Genomic DNA, 6,000 nt, shown 5'->3' on the forward strand with positions numbered 1-6,000 from the left:
CTGTCCTTTCACTCTGCAATCTCTCCTGCCTGTAAGAACCTGTGTTGGCTTTTACCTTTTTCCAAGGGGTGTGTTCACAGGATATTATGTGAATTGGAACAGTTCCTTCGGTAATTTTGTGAATCAGGTCAGTTGAGTTCTCAAATAGTTAAGTTATTCTAAATTCTGATTTCCTTTCTTGATGTTTAGCTGTAGTATTTAAATAAATTCTGTTTTCTAAAGTCTGAGTAGTTTGATCACACCTGGAATACCCACTTCACATCTGCCTTTATAATAATAAAAAGTTAAAATTTAGGCCACCGTCTTAAAATATTTTAAAGGGAGTCTAGCTTGGTCCATAACTGTGTGTGTGTGTGTGTGTGTGTGTGTGTGTGTGTGTGTGTGTGTGTGTGTGTGTGTGTGTGTATGTATGTATGTATGTATATGTATGTGTGTGTGTCTGTATGTAACTGTGTCTGTGTGAGTTTGCATGAGTGTGATAGTGTGGGTGTATATGTATCTGTGTGTCTGTGTGCATCTATGTGTGTGTGTTTGTGAGTGTGTCCTTGTGAGTGTGTGTTGGTGTGTGGGTATATCTGTGTCTGTCTCTGTGTGTGTGTCTGTGTGTGAGTGTGTCTGTGTGTGTGTGTGTTTGTGATTTTGTCTGGGTGCGTCTGTGTGAGTTTGTGTGTGTGAGTGTGAGTGTGAGTGTGTTTCTGTGCGTGTCTAAGTGTCTTTGTGTATGTGTGCTTGGGTATGTGAGTGTGTGTAAGAGACTCTGTGTGTGTGTGTCTGTCTGACTGTCTGTCTGTTTGTGGAGGTGTGGCGTGTGTGTATTATCTACAGTATTTTTAGAAAGAGAAATAATTAATGTATAATCTGTTTGTCATTCATCTTTCCACCATATTTTGAGTAAATTTGCTTTGATCATAAACTGGCTATTTTAGCAGATTAAAGAATCCTACCCACTTTGTTTCTAACAATGAACCTGACCCACTCTCAGAACCATATCACCAAGCTGGTTACAATGAAAATTTGTTGTGATCAATGGAAGAGTGGGATATGAAATGGACACAGTGACCAGAAACTTAGCGAACTACAGACCGGTGAGCCTGACATCAGCGTTCAGTAAGCTGTAGGAAGGGACTGAAATGGATAGGATTTACATGTATTTGGAAAGACAAGGACTGATTAGAGATAGTCAACATAGATTTGTGCGTGAGTAATTGCATCTCACTAACTTGATTGAGTTTCTTGAAGAGGTGACAAAGAAGACTGATGAGGGCAGTGTGGAAGATGCTGTTTATATGGACTTCAGCAAAGCTTTCAAGAAGGTTTTGCATGGTAGACAGATTATGAAGGTTAGGTCACATGGGATTCGGGAAATCTAGACAATTGAATACAAAATCGGGATAAGGGCGGACAGCAAGGATGTGGTGGAAGATTGTTTTTCAGATTGGAGGTCTGTGACCAAGGGTATGGCGCAAGAATCAGTGCTGAGTTCACTATTTTTCATCATTGGTAAGAATGAAGTGGATGTGAATATTAGAGGCATGGTTATCAAGTTTGCAGATGACATCAAAACAAGTGATGTTGTGGACGGCGAGTAATATCTCAGAGTAAAACGGGAGGTTGATCAGATGGAACAATGGGCCAAGGAGTGGCAGGTGGAGTCTAACTTAGACAAGTGAAGTTTTGCATTTAAGAAAGACAAACCAGGGCAGGACTTATGTAGTTAATGGCAAGTTACTGGGGAGTGCTGCTGAACGAAGAGACCTTGGAGTACAGGTTCATAGTTCCTTGAAAGTGGAGTCACAGGTATACAGAATAATGAAGAACACACTGGCATGCTCACCTTCATTGGTCAGTGTACTGAGTATAGGAGTTGTGACGTCATGTTACAGCGATGCAGGACCCTGGTGAGGCCATTTTGCAAAACCTGAGTCCAGTTTGGTTAGCTCTATTAAAGAAAGGATGTTGTTAAACTTGAGAGAGTGCAGGAAAGCTTGACTAGGATATTTTTCCATGGAGTGTCGAAGGCTGAGCTGTGACTTTACAGAAGTTTATAAAATCATGAGAGGCATGCGTAAAGTAAATAGATAAAGTCAATTTCCCTGGGTCATGGAGGCGTTCAAAAGTAGAAAGCATAGCTTTAAGGTGAGAGGGGAAAGAGTTTAAAAGGACCTTCGGGGCAATGTTTTTACATGGATGGTGGTGTGTGTATGGAATGAGCTGCCAGAGGACATGGTGGAGGCTGATACAATTACATTGAAAAGACATCTGGACGGGTACATGAACAGGAAGGGTTTAGAGAGATATGGACCAATTACTGGCAAATGGGAATGGATTAGGTTGGGATACCTGGTTGGCATGGACAAGTTAGACTGAAGGGTCTGTTTCTGTTCTACATCTCTCCATAACAGGGATTAGGAGAATTTCTAAAAGGGGCTTTTGAGTGAGAAATCTCTTCCCCATATATTTGTGGTATGTCTTTGTTTACACATAATCAATGCTGAGCTAGTTAAGTATTTGAGAGAGAAATAGAACATAGAACATAGAACATAGAACAATACAGCGCAGTACAGGCCCTTCGGCCCTCGATGTTGCGCCGATCAAAGCCCACCTAACCTACACTAACCCACTATCCTCCATATACCTATCCAATGCCCGCTTAAATACCCATAAAGAGGGAGAGTCCACTACTGCTACTGGCAGGGCATTCCATGATCTTACGACTCGCTGAGTGAAGAACCTACCCCTAACATCAGTCCTATATCTACCCCCCCTTAATTTAAAGCTATGCCCCCTTGTAATAGCTGACTCCATACGCGGAAAAAGGTTCTCACTGTCAACCCTATCTAACCCCCTAATCATCTTGTACACCTCTATCAAATCACCCCTAAACCTTCTTTTCTCCAAAGAAAACAACCCCAAGTGCCTCAGCCTTTCCTCATAGGATCTTCCTACCATACCAGGCAACATCCTGGTAAACCTCCTCTGCACCCGTTCCAGTGCCTCCACATCCTTCCTATAGTATGGCGACCAAAACTGCACACAATATTCCAGAAGCGGCCGCACCAGAGTCTTATACAACTGCAGCATGACCTCAGGACTCCGGAACTCAATTCCTCTACCAATAAAAGCCAGTACGCCATATGCCTTCTTCACTGCACTATTTACCTGGGTGGCAACTTTCAGAGATCTGTGTACATGGACACCAAGATCCCTCTGCTCTTCCACACTACCAAGTAGTCTACCATTAGCCCAGTAATCCATCTTTTTATTACTCATGAGTCATGGATAATGGGATACAGACTGGCACGTGGCGTTGAGACCACAACCTGATCAGTCACAACTTTCATGCCTGGAGGAGAAGGCCCACAGGGGCTAATGAACCATTCCTGCTCCGCTGTCCCATGTTCCTGTGTTCCATTCAGCCCCTCAAACCAGCTAGAAAGGAGCAGGTGGAGGCCACTCACTCCTATAACCTGGTACACTGAAACAGAGGAGACCATTCAGCCCCTCAAGACTGTCAGACATGGTTTGAGGTGGTTTGGAAAAGGTAACTGGAAAACCCAAGCTGAGTATGAAAGAGGTCCCTCATTTCTCTTTACTGAGCTTCCTCTCTTTGCAACATGCTTCATTTGTTGGTCATGTTATAGACCCAGACTCACTGTGTGAGTAGGCCCCATAGCTCAGCCAGAGATGGCTCACAAAATCGTCCGGTCTCCCTGACTGCAACATTCAATACTAGAAGGTCCAGGTAAATAGCACATTTCCAATAACAGAATGTGAGAACATCAGAAACAAGAGCAGGCTGTTTACCCCCACATCACCCCCAAACTTGCCTTGCCTTCACTTAGATCATGGCTGATCTGCTCTCGGTTGCAAATGTTCTTTAATGACCAATTCTTCATCACCCTCAACTCTCTAACAGGTCAAAATCCTTCCACCTTCTCTTTAAGTACTTTCAGTACTTCCCCAAAGAGTCTAAAGACTCTAAAGAGTCATTCCCTAACTCTTTGAAAGAGAATTTCGAACATTTGTTAATCTCTGTTTGACGAAACCACTCCCTGCTCCTCTACCGTGACCTATTGATATGAATGAAAGAGGTGAACACAAGGGCTCAGGTAACGGTGACTGGCCGAATATCAAGATAGCATTTGACTAAGGATGGCATCAAGGAAGCTGAACAAAATTGAACATAATGGAAAGAGTTGTTAAAATCCCCACTGCTGGAGTGATGTAAAGCAGTGATTCTCAAACTCTTTTTGACCACGGACCCCCAGGAGCTCTTAGCAGGTTTTCTTATTTTAAGCAAATATTTTAAGCAAATATAAAGTGCCTGTTCCAGAGCGGTGTGACGAATCAAATTACTCAATGTTAAATAAAACTCAATTTATTTAAACACTGTCGCTGAAATATAACAAAAGAAAGGAATTTAGAATAACTTAACTCCACTGGAAAATTTAACAGAATAATTGGTACAGTAAGCATTACTGATTAACCGTTCCAAAACAGCAATATCCCATAAACACATCCCATCCCCTGGCAAAAAGAAAAAATCAAACACAGATTCTCAGATGCATTTCTCCAATCCAATAGGAAAAAAAGACATCCAGAGAAAATTAAGAGAGAGGAACTGTCAGGGTGTATGCATTGAAACTTCCAAGTCTGTTGACACTCCAGCAACTTCTGATGCGATTGATAAACCAAACCCAGAAATCCTAATCTGTAAGAGCTGGCCCCACCCATTCAGGCTGCATTAGAGATAACCCAAGACCACCCAATGTGTTTACTTAAGTGTTCTTAACTAGCTGGTGTTGTTCAATCTCTCTCTTAAAAGAAACCAGGACAATAACCATTGAAAGCTACAGCAGTGTCACATTAGTTAGCACACAGAGCTGTTAAACAGAAACCATGGGGAGCCGAATAATGCTCTTGGCCATATCCAGTCGAGTGAAGAAGAAGCTATTCAGTATCTTCAGTCACTTACACAGGAACACGAGGAGGCTGTTCAGTCCCTCGGGTCACTTGTACATGGGGAGAATGAGGTAATTGATGTTCAAATTACCTCAAAACTTTTAAAAGTTAAAAAAAAACTGAGCGCTGTTCTAGCAAAATGCATAGAAACAGAGATAGCTGCTCGGAACCCATTTTTCAGCCTGAAACTCAAATTCACACCTCAACTCTAAAAGACCAATTAACCAGACTGAACAGTCTAAACTGAAAATTAAGTTTACACTTTGGGCTATCCCAAACCAGACATTAGGAAGGCTATATAAATACCAAGATAATCAACTTCCATCAGTCTTCATGCACTGAGGTACCGGATATTCCACTTATTCCAAATCTATACTCTAAACATGATACACGTTACATTGACTATAAATGTGCGAACATGCACAATTATAGTCCTTTTCAAATTTGTTGTACTCCTGCCACAGAATGCCTCCGTCTCTCATTTGAGTCTCTACAATGTGTTGGCAATCACATTTGCTTGTGCTGCACAGGCACAATTTTTAAATTGATTGGTTGCAACAACAAGCTCCATCTAAACAGTTGAGCATTTTTGTCCTTAGATTTCTCAACAAACTTCAATGGGTGATGAACAGTGTATACAGAGTCATAGAGTCATAGAGATGTATAGCATGGAAACAGACCCTTCGGTCCAACACGCCCATGCTAACCAGATATCTCAACCCAATCTAGTCCCACCTGCCTGCACTAGTCCCTCCAAACCCTTCCAATTCATATACCCATTCAAATGTTGCAATTGTACCAGCCTCCACCACATCCGCTGGCAGCTCATTCTATACATGTACCACTCTCTGCATGAAAAAGTTTCCCATTAGGTCTCTTTTATATCTTTCCCCTCTCACCCTAAACCTATGCCCTTGATTTCAGGACGCCCCGACCCCAGGGAAAAGACTTTGCCTATTTATCCTATCCATGCCCCTCATAAGTTTGTAAACCTTTACAAGGTCACCCCTCAGTCTCCGACGCTCCAGGGAAAATAGC

The sequence above is a fragment of the Chiloscyllium punctatum genome, chromosome 49, assembly GCF_047496795.1.
Source record: "Chiloscyllium punctatum isolate Juve2018m chromosome 49, sChiPun1.3, whole genome shotgun sequence".
NCBI lineage: Eukaryota > Metazoa > Chordata > Chondrichthyes > Orectolobiformes > Hemiscylliidae > Chiloscyllium > Chiloscyllium punctatum.